The sequence below is a fragment of the Halictus rubicundus genome, chromosome 2 (genome assembly GCF_050948215.1).
Source record: "Halictus rubicundus isolate RS-2024b chromosome 2, iyHalRubi1_principal, whole genome shotgun sequence".
Lineage (NCBI taxonomy): Eukaryota > Metazoa > Arthropoda > Insecta > Hymenoptera > Halictidae > Halictus > Halictus rubicundus.
The window spans coordinates 4,869,890-4,884,274 of NC_135150.1; the positions used below are offsets into that span (position 1 = coordinate 4,869,890).

General features: G+C 37.9%; 1 protein-coding gene across 1 annotated transcript in view; it reads left to right on the forward strand.

Moving 5' to 3' along the window:
• Nucleotides 1-14,385, forward strand: part of LOC143363973 (uncharacterized) — a 764,268-nt gene that overhangs the window by 369,909 nt on the left and 379,974 nt on the right. The window lies entirely within an intron of this gene.

A 14,385-nucleotide genomic window follows, 5' to 3' on the forward strand; every position in this document is an offset into this window, starting at 1 on the left:
CTGCTCAGAATCTTCTTCGTTGCGTTGATTTCATGCACGTTGGTTGATGCCAGAATCAAATCATCCACATGTATGATTATAATTATTTTACTCTTTCCATTGGAATTTACATAAACGCAAGGATCGGTCTCTGTTCGTTTAAAACTCATATTTTGTAGGCAATCGTCGATTCTTTTATACCATTGCCTTCCCGCCTGTTTCAATCCATACAGGGGTTTGTTCAGAAGACAAACTTTATTTTGATTTCTGCTAAACAGTTTTGGCTGCTCCATGTATATTTCATCGGATAAATCACCTTGAATGTATGCAGCGACTACGTCCATTTGGTGTACATACATTTCATTTTCCACCGATGCAGCCAGTAGAGAACGTATTGTTTCGAGTCTTGCGACAGGTGCAAAAACTTCTTCATAATCGATGCCTTTGGTTTGTCTGTGACCTCCTGCGACTAATCTTGCTTTGTAGCGATCGACGGTTCCATCCTGGTTTTGTTTAATTTTAAAAACCCATCGATTCGGCAATACCTTTCTGTCTTTCGGACGATTCACCAGACGCCATGTTTCATTCTCCATTAGAGACTCATATTCCGTTTTCATTGCATCTAGTCATAAGTGTTTGTCGTCACGCGACATTATTTCTTCTACACATGATGGTTCACTTAATATCATATCGTCTGCAAGGTTTGCTACATTATTAAAAAGTTTTCTCGGCCTTCCCACTTTTCCAGTTCTAATTATTTTTGGTCTTCCGGGTGCTCTTCGTCGAGGTTCACTAGGATTAGACCCATTATTGCTGTTGTCTACTGGAGAGTTTATATCTCTATTTCCCTCTTGTTCACTCGTATCTATTTCATCTTTGCAAGCAATGAGGTCCAACGGAACACTTGTAAGATCTTCCGTTGTAGAGTGAATCTGGTATGTATCTTCATTTTCCTGTGAAATATCTTCATGGAACCGCACGTCACGTCGTTTTACAATGGTCTTCGTACCAGGTGACCAAAGTCTATACGCTTTCGTTTCTTCAGAATATCCTACTAGGATGTAAGCTTTTCCTTTTGTTTCTAGTTTGCTCTTTCGTGGTCCTTTTTCTAGAGCTATTACCTTGCTACCAAAAATTCTCATGTAGCCTACGTATGGTATTTTATCTGTCCACATCTGAAAAGGAGTTGTATTATTTAGTATCGATGTTGGGCAACGATTTCTAATAAAGTTGGCAGTATTTACTGCTTCTGCCCACAAACTCTTTGGTAGATGCGACTCCTCCAATAAACATCTTGCCATTTCCATTAGAGTTCGATTGGCTCTCTCGGCGACTCCGTTTTGCTGTGGCGTATATTCCACACTCAATTGTCGTTTGATTCCTTCTGCTTCTAAAAATGCATTAAATTCATTTGATACATATTCTTTTGCATTGTCTGTTCTTAGTATTTTTATAGCGCACCCAGTCTCTTTTTCTACACGTTGCTTGTATTTCTTGAATACGTTCAAAATTTCGTGCCGATTCTTGAGCATAACCACCTCCGTGTACCTCGTCTTGTCGTCTACAAAGGTTGCAAAGTATCTTGATCCACCGAGTGATGTAGTACTAATTGGACCACAAATATCAGAATGAACCAAGCCTAGTTTCTCTCTGGTCTTCGTTGTTGACGATCTGTAGGGTAACTGGTGTATCTTGGATTTGTCGCACGTTTCACATTTGAAGTTTTCCGCACCTCCGCTGAAGTTCATGCCTACAACCATATTATATTTTAGCAATTTCTTCAAATCAGCGATATTTAAGTGTCCATACCTGGAGTGCCATCGACGTAATTTATCGTCACTAACGCGCACTGCTTGAGCGTTTTCATTTTCGGTTTCGTTAACAATATATAAATCACCTTCTCTTTTCGCGGACAACGCTATAGAACCATTCGCGCGTTTCACAATAGCACCGTTCTTTTTAAATATAACGCTGTAATTATTGTCGGTGATTCGCGACACTGATATTAAATTATTTCTAAAACTCGGCACTAACATTGTTTCTTTTAGTTTTACGGTATTTGTACTATTATCGCACGCATTCGCATTTATTATAACATCACCTGTACCAGTTGACATTACGCATTGTTCCGCCGCAGTATACACTTTCGCACGCGTTTTTTCATTTACACTTAAGAATCTGCCGCGATCATTACACATGTGCTTCGTGGCACCACTGTCTAAACACCAATTCACCGATCTTTCCGGTTCGGCGTTCAACACTATCGCTTGCATGGCGTCTTCCGCGCTGTTTCCGGCGAAATTTTCTTTCTTCGATCTGCAATCAGTTGATCGATGTCCTTGTTTCCCGCACTTGAAGCAATTTCCGCTGCTTCTGGTTGACTTGTGCCTTGTATACCGTCCTCTGGCGTTTCCTCGATAACTGTTGTTTTCATTCGTTCTTCCTTTAACAAATAGTGCGTCATTGTCAGAGGGCGATTCTTTGTTTGATTGATCATTCCTTCTGGCTTCCTGTTCTATAAGCTTCAACTTCAGAGACTCAACACTCGGAATATCATCGCGTGACTCGATCGCGATACAAAATCCTTCATACTCGGTCGGTAAAGAATTCAGCAGCATTATCGATAGCAACTCATCTGGTATTTGGATTCCAGCTTCATCCAACTGTTCCGCTTTCGAAAGAAATTCGTTGGTGTATTGCGTCATGCTCTGTGTCGATTCCTTTTTCATCCTATATAGCTGCTTATACAAGGCAGCTTTCCTTACCGGTCCTTTGGATTCGTGAGCTTCTTGTAATAATCCCCACGCTTCAGCCGATGTCTCCGCTTTCTTAATGTGTATCAGTTGATTTTTCGATACGCTTAATGTAATTAAAGCTAGTGCTTTTTCGTCCCTGGTAGTCCATACGGCAAGATTTTCTTGCGTCTTAGTTATTTTTCCGTTTGTAAACGCCCAAAGTTCATTACAAACAAGCACACTTTTCATCTGGAGCTTCCAAGATTCATAATTTGTTTCAGACAACTTTTCAATTTGGTGCGTTGAATGCAAGGCGGCCATGATGCTTAACCGGTCTCGACTTCCCACGTGGCAACGATAACACTCGCGACTTCTATATTCTTTTACTTATATATTCTTGATCCCAACGAACACCTGGGCCCATAACCTGTGAGGTTTTCCGAGGTGATGTGGATCGTGGGTCAAAGAAATAAGTTTCACGTAAACGAGGTTACTTTATTATAACACGTGTGTACGCGACGAGAGTCCGAACAAGAAGAAGGAAAAACAAAAAAGAACTCTCTAGGCACACATTCAGGTGGGCCCGTCGGAGGGCGCAACGATCAAGCCTTTAAGGCCGATTTCCAACAAAAATAAATCATTCTGATAGCACTATCTTCAAACATTAAGACACATACTGGCTTACTACAAACGCACTTTCATCAACGTAGACATAACTTACTGTGACATGCTATTTACGCTTGGTAAAACAAATGACAACATTGTTTGAAATTCTTCGCCAGATAGCAATTCTAGTAAATTTTCGCTGTAAGAAGAAAGTGTCCATGTTTTGGAAACAAAGAGTTTTCACAGCAATGTGTACATGACTTATTTTTATCCTCAGGAGTAGGATATGTTACCAAAGTTTGGTCATCTATTTTCTCGGCACCCTGTATATGGACCGCCACGGATAGAACGTGCGTTCCATTGGTCTTTCGCGATACATCTCGTTCCGCTCGGCGATGAAGTTTCTGTATTTCTGTGCTCCTGCTTTCTTTTGAAATTGCTAAAGAATTCAATTTAAATGAAAATTTTTTAATTTCACAGCTATTTTTTTCTTAACGCAGCGAGATAAGACCTAATCTCTTATCTTACGTCGGGCGAGATACATAACGAGTAAGATTTGGAACGTGAGAAAATTACGAGTAATGCTCGCGATTAACTTATTAGGAGTGTATTTTTATTAGTTACTTCCAGATATGTTCAATCTTGGCTTCGGATGTGTCTAATTGCTACACATATTATAATAACACTGTCCAACAAAATTAAACTTTTTTCGAGTTTTGCAATACCTGTTGGGTGATTCTTATACACTTTGTCATCCTAAAACCGAATCTGAAAGTAGAATTGCTCCATCACGCAACGTTTTCGAAAAATTTTGGTTTTTGTAAAAATGCCCGATTTTGATACGAAACGACGTGTTACGCAAAAACTAAACACGCGAGAAAGTTCAAATTTGAGTCAAGAGATAGAGGGGACACTCCTCTACATATTCATATAGTCAATTATATATTTATGTACTTCCTAATAGTTGTAAATGGTTGTTAAAGTTTGAAAATGTGCCGACGCGGGTACTTTGTACGCTCTATTTTTGTATTTATGTGAAAAATCCTTTATCTAGCAGGAATTTACTATACAGGAATGCATTCTACAGACATTTCTGGTAAAGAAACCATTCACGAAAAGTATTTGGTTCCCTTAATGTACGAGAAGGATCAGAAAATGTTAATTGACAGCGTGTGCGCGACGCGTTCGCGCCAGACGGCCATTGCAGCCTTTTCGCGACTCGCCAGGGCCGTCGCTATGCGTAGTCGACGTTGGTACCACTCAAGTATGTCTTTGCTTACTATGCTTAATTAAATACATTTTTTTTGTCTTTTTGGGTGCCAATCATTACAAAAGATTATAAAAATACGAGTTATATTCACATTTCATTGTGGAAATGCTTAAGAAAGAAAATTTAATACAAAAACTTACCTATTTCTGATGTAAACAAATTAAAAATGTTGCCGCCTTGCTTGACGTTTGTTCCTGGTATCCCGATTTTCAATAATAAGTGTCCAGCAGTAATCAGCAAGCATCCGCACATAAGTCTTTTCCTTTGTAACGTTTTTCCATTGTTGAAATATCTTGATGAAAGATTAATGCTGGAATTGTATTCCTTGTTTTGATTTTAAAATAATTTCGTCATGAATATAACAAAAACAGTCCGGCTGATTTATACACTTCCGCGAGATTTTATCGATTTAATATAGAGCGATATATGTCTTAATTATGTACTTCGATCAATAAAATCGAAAAAAATAGTCCCATTTACATAGTGTTTGGACTTATTTTAATCGGAAGAATCTTGAATGTCCATTGGTATTACAATTACAAAAATAAGACAACAATTACTGAAAATAAAATTTTCCAGTCACCGCATTGCTGCGGTCAATTTTCTTTATTACGCATTTCCACAATGAAATGTGAATATAACTCGTATTTTTATAATCTTTTGTAATGATTGGCACCCAAAAAGACAAAAAAAATGTATTTAATTAAGCATAGTAAGCAAAGACATACTTGAGTGGTACCAACGTCGACTACGCATAGCGACGGCCCTGGCGAGTCGCGAAAAGGCTGCAATGGCCGTCTGGCGCGAACGCGTCGCGCACACGCTGTCAATTAACATTTTCTGATCCTTCTCGTACATTAAGGGAACCAAATACTTTTCGTGAATGGTTTCTTTACCAGAAATGTCTGTAGAATGCATTCCTGTATAGTAAATTCCTGCTAGATAAAGGATTTTTCACATAAATACAAAAATAGAGCGTACAAAGTACCCGCGTCGGCACATTTTCAAACTTTAACAACCATTTACAACTATTAGGAAGTACATAAATATATAATTGACTATATGAATATGTAGAGGAGTGTCCCCTCTATCTCTTGACTCAAATTTGAACTTTCTCGCGTGTTTAGTTTTTGCGTAACACGTCGTTTCGTATCAAAATCGGGCATTTTTACAAAAACCAAAATTTTTCGAAAACGTTGCGTGATGGAGCAATTCTACTTTCAGATTCGGTTTTAGGATGACAAAGTGTATAAGAATCACCCAACAGGTATTGCAAAATTTTTTGGTGTTGGACAGTGTAATCAGTATTATAATCGAAAAATAGTCGAATAGTGGAAATATTAAATTTCCGGATAGTGATTATTTAGAAAAGTTTCTTCTAGAATGAGTTTTCTTCTATAAAATTCGCTTATTGTATCATTTATTATTTGATAAAAAGTTGTTCCACTTTCCTGAGCGAATCCTCAAACAAATTATGCTGGTAAACTCTCAAGATGCCCACCTTTCTTATGATATTGTTACACATTTTATTATATTGGAATATTTATGTATAGATGCATAGTCATAACAAGTAATAACATTTTCACGTTCTGTATAAAAATTAGCATTATTTTTTATTACAGTTTCATTAACTCGTACACGCAATTATACGAATTCCTCTAAATTAAATTTATATAAAAATTCTTCTAGAATTAAATTAAACTTGAAAATTCCTCTAAATTTAAATGTAAAATTAAATTATTATGCAGTCGACAGAGAAAATAGAACTTATAACCAAATTGTTGTTTCTCCCAGTGGCGAAATAACGTTTCTGCTAACTTCAACACATGAGATTACAAGCTAAATCGTGGTTGATTAAGAATTTTATTCCGTGGACACGATTTTTGAGAACTACTGTTGGTTATTCATAAAGTGAGATCGTTCTCGTTCCGTTGACTACTGACTCACTCGCAACGTATCGCTGATGTTTCTGGCTAATACTGAACGAGAATTTCCGGTTTTATTACAGAAATCCCCGTCTACTATCCAGATAGTTTCATACAAATCCGATCCTTTCCTTGGGGTCGCTCGCGTCCCTAAAGGCCTTTTATCGCTTTTACGGGAGGCAAGACTTTTTGTCTTCCGCGCATTCCCGAGGACCGCGGAACGGCTCGAAATAACTTATCTGATGGTTATTTATATCTCTCTTTTTTTATTGCTTTCCCAAGCATCGTTTTCTATCTTACTTCCGCTTAGCAAATCTCGTGGCTCCGTCCAGTAGCTCGACAGCCCCGGGTTGACTCCTTGATTGCCCTGTGCTTATTAATAACGTGCTTCATATCCGGGACATAATCCCACCGTTGTTGTGGTTTTTTTTAGCGGCCTAAGGTCGACGTATCGCGCCTACCTTCACACGCTTAGCTTTTTGACGGCGGCGGAAGAGGTGTGAGAGAGAAGGAAAAGGGAAGGGAGTATTTCGTCCTAGGCTCGCTAGAAGACTCGTCGGTAAGGCTATCTAGCGGCAGAGTCGCCAGATCAGGGGAACTGAGTCGAATTGAGGAGAAAAAGTTACCCTCTCTCTGCCAGTATCGGATTAGTCACGTGACATTGTGACACATGCACGACAGAGACGAAACGCGACACTTGACCGGGTCGTGACGGAAGCGAGGGGGAATTGCGTCGTAGAAGAAGAAGTTAGAGTGGGGACACTAATCTTAATTCGGCGACACTGGACTACATTTCTCATACATCTTCCCTACCAAAATAATATTTCGTGTAGAACAGTATTTTCGAATAAAAATAAGAAAATCTTCAATTACTTAGTTTCTTTCAAATCATCACGAATTTTCTGCAAAGGGTTATTTCAGGTCAACATAACTGCATATTGAAAACAATTTTTTCTCAGTTGCAATAGAACTATGTCATTGAAAACTCGAGAAAATATGACTTTTAAAATAACGAAAATGTTAAAGTGAATAGCACTCTGTATATTTGTATATTCCAGGAGTTAATACTGACTTAAATTACTAATAATTTTGGTCAAAGAATTTCGCAATTATACCATTCAATAACAACAGCCGATCAAATTACACGTTTGTATACTTATTCACCTTTGCATTCAACTCCAAACACATTAGTACATATTGAATGCAAATGCTTGTAAATATTTGCATGTAAAATAAACCCCAATTAAATCACAAAATCAACGGTAGCAACCAACAAGCATTAATTTGATATGCCATTCACCGTTGAATATCATCGCTTAGCAGAAATTAGTTTTAAAATTCGATGGATTTATTGGGTATCTGTAGGGTGCCACGCAAGGATTTACGTTTAGGAATTTAATTAAAATAATTCGTATGGTGTCAAAGCCAGTATATTTTGCACGCCTCGGAAAAAAGGAAACACAGAAGCCAGTGCGAAATAATTCTTTGTTATATTTATATTTTTCATATCGACTTGTATGTACGAAAACTTGGTACTTTGACTATAAAACGATTTTTAATCCCCTAATATTGTTTAAATTTTGTGAGTTATAAAGGTCGAAAATGTAGTATTAATTTAAAAAAAAATTGTTACTAGAACAATATCACAGACATCGATATGGGACCAAGTTTAATTTAAGAAATATTACTCGCAACAACGTAGTTTGAAAATTGTTATAAATAATGTTTTTAATATTCAATCATAAACTGCCAAAAATTAAAATTTTTTCCTTTCTCCTTTCGTATCCTACAAGTTCTATGATGTTCCGTGATTCATAATTGTCAAATTTACAAGTTTTTAATCAGAAAAACACGTCAAAAACGTTTTTAGAGGACGTTTTAGTCAAAAAACGCACGTTTTTTAGTCAAAAATATTATGAAGTTTTTAAATAAATTCAAGTTAAGATGTGGACCGTAGAACATTTTTTAAAAAGATCCTTATGTTATAAGTTTCGATAGGAATGAACAAAGAACTATGTCACATGATTAACCCAGTACTGGCAGATAGAGAATAATTTTTCCCCTCAATTCGTGCTCCCTCCCATCATCTAACGACTATGGCAATACCGCGCTGGAGCCCAAGAGTGGACTGGCCAAGAACAGGAGAGCACCACATACCGTGCGTAAAAGCATTCCCTCCTTTAACAGAATATGCCAATAAAGCAATAATTTTTTAAAATTCCGTTTATAATTTGCTATTAATCGAGTCATAAATATTTTTAAATTAGAGATAACAATAATATAATAAAACTTGCCACCAATCTGTATAAATATAATCTTGTTATTCTTATAAAGTAATGTAGATAAAATTTGGTGAAACCTTTAACTTTTCATAGATCTAGTGATAAACATGTCGCTATAACATTAAGTCGCCATAACGTATTAATTCAGCACCTGAATACGGAGACAAAATAGTATTTATCACTTCATAATTTTGAAATACAATCAGCAAATTATATTTTCCAGTAATTAAGAAAATGTAAGCAGATACTCATTAGAGATAATTGGTTTCTTGAATGGGAGGGTAGCGATCCATGGTTTATAACTTATGAAGATTATAACTGTGCCAATTAAGAATGTTACATTACGACACTTGCGGGATACCAAAGTTTGAAACTTCGAAATATTGTTCTGCAGTTTCGTTGGAGTGTCATTTTTCTTCAAACTGATTCACTCTGTCCTAAGAGACCACTTTCACGTTTTCAAACTTGAACTAGTGAGATTTTTTTTTAAATAGTTAACAATAAATATTCGACCGTATAACTCCAAAATCTTGAACAATATTGAGGAATGAAAAATCGCTATATGATCGCAGCGTAGAGTTCTATAAGTCAATACAGTGTCATGAAAATCCGTAATTTCATGTGTATAAAGTGTGATTTCACTTAACGTGAAATGACCGGTTAATACCTTCACAGCCCTAAGCAAAAACATACGTTTTTCTTATACATATATCTGACATGGATGGAACTTCCGGGTGGGAACATTTGGAGAATGCAGGTTTATAGAAACGGGTGGGGAAATAGTGGAACGAGAACATAAAAAAAAACAATAAAGCGTGGATGAGTGGAAGAAACAAAGTGTGGTGATAAGGAAACGAGTGAAATATAATAATGCCTCGGTAACTGTCGTGTTCCTGCCTGCACTTAACTGTCGCATTTTACCACATACACAAAACATTTTAATTTAGATTATTTTTATTAGATTTTAAACTGTGTTAGTATTATCAAAATTTATCACTCGTCCTTCCTGGAACGTAACATGCTATAAAAAATTTTTGTTCCGGTACCGGGAATCGAACCCGAGCCTCCTGGGTGAAAGCCAGGTATCCTAGCCACTTTTTTTTTTAACAAAGCGTTTATTGTGCCAATTAACAAACAAAAAGCGACATATATACATATTTACACTGCGGAACAATAAACTTAAACGCTAAAAAAAAAAGTATAACAGAGGAATAACTTTATAGACTAAACTAAAGGACCGGGAGTCCGGTCACGCGCTGTTTGTGGGGTTGATATATTTTTTTTGCACTTATTGCACGTGTGGTACTTATTACTTAAGACTAAATCTTCTTATACGCTAGCGGTGTTGATTATGTACAGGGGGCACGGTTGAATAGAACTGTACATACGTTTTTGGTGTGCTAGGTTACGGTATTTATGGTACTAAATTACACTTTATTGTGTAATTACCGATTGATTATTACTATTTGTGTTAACCTGAGCCAGGTCTGATCTTAACTTAAACTTTAACTAAACTTAAACTTAAACTTAAACGTAACTTAAGCTTGCGGATGGTGCTAATAATACTCGGATTACTTAGTCTACGGGGCTTTGGCTTAACTATTGCACTGAATTATGGTGGTTCGTCAAGCCACCAGTATTTCTCTGTGTTTTTCCTGTGGTCGTCTTCGGTGTCGTATTTTGTAAGTTTGTGTCGGAAACGCATGTCGGTGTCGTCGATGCTGCAGTTGTTGTTGTATGGTAATGTTTTGTTGAAGTTTTTTCTGTTGTAGTGATATATTATTGGGTGGCCGTGTGGGTTTTGTATGAGTCCTACGCTGTCTAGGTATATGAATGCTTCTAGCGGTATGTATCCTGTGTGTCTCGTGTATTCGTGGTATAATGGGTTGCGGTATGTGGAACTGAATATTAGACTGTTATTGTGTATTTTACGTGTGTTCGCTCAGTGGTTTCTGGCTAGTTTCAACATGTGTATATCTATCCTGGGTATTTGAGCTTTGTGTAGAAGGTTGTGGTTGCTTATGTATTTCGTATAGTTGGACTCGGGCGTTCTATGTGTTTAGGCAGGCTCTAAGACATTTTCTTTCCATGAGACGGATTTTCTCCATGGTACTGGCACTTATGTTAAACCAAATGGGAAAACCGTAGTAAATTATTGGTTTGATTAACATTTTATAACATAGGATTTTGACTCCTGCATCGAGGTCTTTAGAATAAAATAGTCTTTTGTTTGCTGCGAAGGCTTTTTGCGCCTTGCCAATTTGCGTGTTGACGTGATCTTTGTAATTTAACTTAAAATCTAGATGTACGCCTAAATAACGTACAACCTTTTTGTGGGGGATTTTGATGTTAGAGTCTCTGTTGTCCTGTATGTGGAAGTGTTTAGCGTTCGTGCGTACGTCTCCGTTTGCGTCTGAGATTTTTGAAATGTACGGTCTGAAAAGGATTGTTTCGCATTTTTTTGTGTTTATTTTTAATTTCCATGAATCGAAATAGTCCTGTATTTTGTCGAATAGGTCTTGTAGTTTAGTCTGTAATATGGAGGGTTTGTTGTCGCTAATGTAGATCAGGAGGTCGTCTGCGTAAGCTAATGCCCTTCTTTGGTTGTCGTTGTTGAGGTCGTACAGGTTTAGCAGGTCGCTCATATATAGGCTAAACAGGATGGGAGATTTGACCGCGCCTTGTTGTAGTCCGTTGCGGACTTCGAATTTCCTTGGGGAGGTGTTGGTTCCCTCCACTACCTGAAAATTCTTTTTGTGCACCATGCACCAAAGAATTTTTATGAGGTGAGGGGGGAAGTTTTTCTTAATTAGCTTGTAAAACAGACCATCCAGCCATACCTTGTCGAATGCTTTCTCCAAGTCAATAAATACTGCTCCTACGCAGTCACCCGCGTTTCTTGCCCAGCAGATGTCTGCAGTAAATTTCGAGATGGCATGTACAGTTGAATGACCTCTTCTAAAACCGAATTGTGTGTCCGGGATAAGTTTTTTTTTCTGCGCAGACTGCCTCTATTGCATTGTTTATTGTTATTTCGAAAATTTTACTAATATTTGGCAGGAGACTTATTGGGCGGTAGCTGGCGGGGTTGCTATCGTCTTTGTCTTTTTTTTTAAGGCATATTGTTTTGGCAGTTTTCCAGGCTGCCGGGAAGTGTGCCCTATTAAGGCAATTATTGAAGATTATGGCGTAGTTATAGATGAATCGTGGAGGTAGATGTTTTAGGATGATGTTCGGAATATTGTCGAAGCTTGAGGATTTTTTGTTGTTCAGTTTTTTTAGTATGAAGCTAAGTTCGTATGAAGAGGTGAAGAAGTCTGTCGGCGTTTCGTCTGTGTTTGGGTTGTCTGCTTTGTTTGTGTCAGGGAAGGTGCATACTGTTATGTCGTTTCGTCTGTCCTCGTCTATTTCTGATTTTAGAGTGTTTATTTTTTGCGTGATTATGTCTGTCAGTTCAGGTTTACCCATACTGTTATTCTGTGTGTGGGCGCTTTCGAAGTGAGCCCCTAGTACGTTCAGTTTGTCGTTTATGTGCATGATTAGTAGGTTGCCTTTGTCGTCTGTTTGTGTGTTTATACTGTCTATGTTTGCGTTTGCTATCAAATCTGTATTGGTGTTGTGTATTTTTAGAGTATTAATGGTGTTCTGTTCTTTTGCGCGGAATATTTTGTTTATTGAAGGGAATAGTTCTTTGGAGTTATGTGTAGAGATGTTTTCTATTTTTTTTTCTCCAGTGATCACTTACGGATCTTTGGAAGGCTTTTTTATTTCTTTTTTAATCATTTTTAGTGTGTATTTGGTTAGTGCTATTTGAGTGTCGTTCGCTGTGGTGTAATTGGTGATTGCTGTCATTCTGTTTAGTCTGGTTATTAGTGTGCATTTTAGTTTTTTTATGGTCGGTGTGATGTATCTGTCTGTCGAGTTGTAATCATATGAGATGCGTGGAATTGTGTTGTCTATGGCGAAGTTGATGCTTGTGTTCAGTTTTTCTATGTAATTGTCAATTTCGTCTATTGTTAGGTTTCTGGTGTTAGGTATTATTGTGTTGTCTGTGTTTAGTAGGTCTGCTTGGAAGTCTTGCCAGTTTGCTTTGTTGTAATTGTATTTCTTGGTATGGTTTTGTTCATCTATTATTAGTGGTTCGTCTATTAGTGGTAAGTTTTCCTGGTGCGGGTAGTCTGTGGAATTTAATTCTGTTGTCTGTCAGGCAAATGTCTATGAATGATCCGCTATTTGGGAAGGATGGTTGTAAGGTGTTAAGGAGAGTTACTTTGTATTGTATTTCATTGTGTTGTAGCCATTTTTTTAGGGTGATGCCTCTGTTGTTATTTGAGTTGTTGTGCCAATCGGAGTGTTTTGCGTTTAAATCTCCTGCCAGTAGATAATAGTTGTTTAATTTGTGTAATTCTAATTTTTCGAATATTGTGTTGAGGTCTGCTGTAAATTCTTTCTTATTACTGCTGCGGGTGTATGCTGCTATTAGGAGCAGGTTTTTTTGCCGGATTTTGATTTTTACTACTATTGCCTCGAGCGATGAGATGTGGTTATTATTTAGCTGGATGGTTCTGAATTTGATATTGCGCTTGATTAGGATTGCGGTTCCCCCACCCTGTTTCGAGTTGGGCCTGTCATTCCTTATCATTATGTAGTTCTTAAAGTTAACGGGGTGCCTATGGTTTAGTTTAGTTTCTCACAGAAGGACCGCATCCGGCTCGTGTGTGTGGAGGAAGTCGGTGAGGGCTGCCCTTTTTTCGTTTGAAATGAGAGAGTTTACGTTAATTTCTATTATTTTTAATTCTTGAAGTGAGATGGTGTTTGGGGTTGTTGATGTGGGTGCGGTGATGTTTGCTATGTTATGAGCCATTTAGGGATCTAGGTCTAGTGCTTGTGCTATTATGTTGATTTTGTTGCTGTTGTCCTGTATTAGTGTGCGTAAATGTGCTGTTTGTGTGTTGACTGCGGCGTCGATTATAGTTTTTATTTGTTCGAGTAAGTTGTTTTCGGATTGTTGGTTGGGTACGGTGTCTGTGCAGTGTGTATGAGCTGTGTGCGCTTGGGTGGGTGGTTTTTTTCGTGGCGGTGTTAGCTGTTACCGAGCTGAATGATATTCCGGCTTTTATGATGTTTTTTTTTTCGATTACTGTTTTAACTGATTCTTTTTTGGCCGCAATTGATTCCCTCATTTCTTTTATTTTGGGGCAGCCTCTGTATGAGGCGGGGTGTCCATGACTTCTGCAGTTCGCGCAGTATGGGGGTGTCTCTATTTTTTCGGAGGGTGAAGCGGTGGATCTTTTGCATTCGCCCGGGTTGTGCGGTTGATCGCATTTGACGCACCTGTATTCCAGATTACAATTTGATGCCGCATGCCCAATGCGCTGGCATCTTTTGCATTGGATGCGGTCCTTCTTTATTAATTTTTCCCATTTTACACAGGCGTGTAAAATGGTTTTTACCTGGCTCAGGTTATTTATTGTGCTGTCCGCTGACAATTGCACTAGGAATAGGGGTAGGGCTCTGTCCTCCTCTATGGCTCTCTTTGTTGTGAAGCGTTTTACCGATAGGAATGTAACCCCTGGTATGTTTTTATT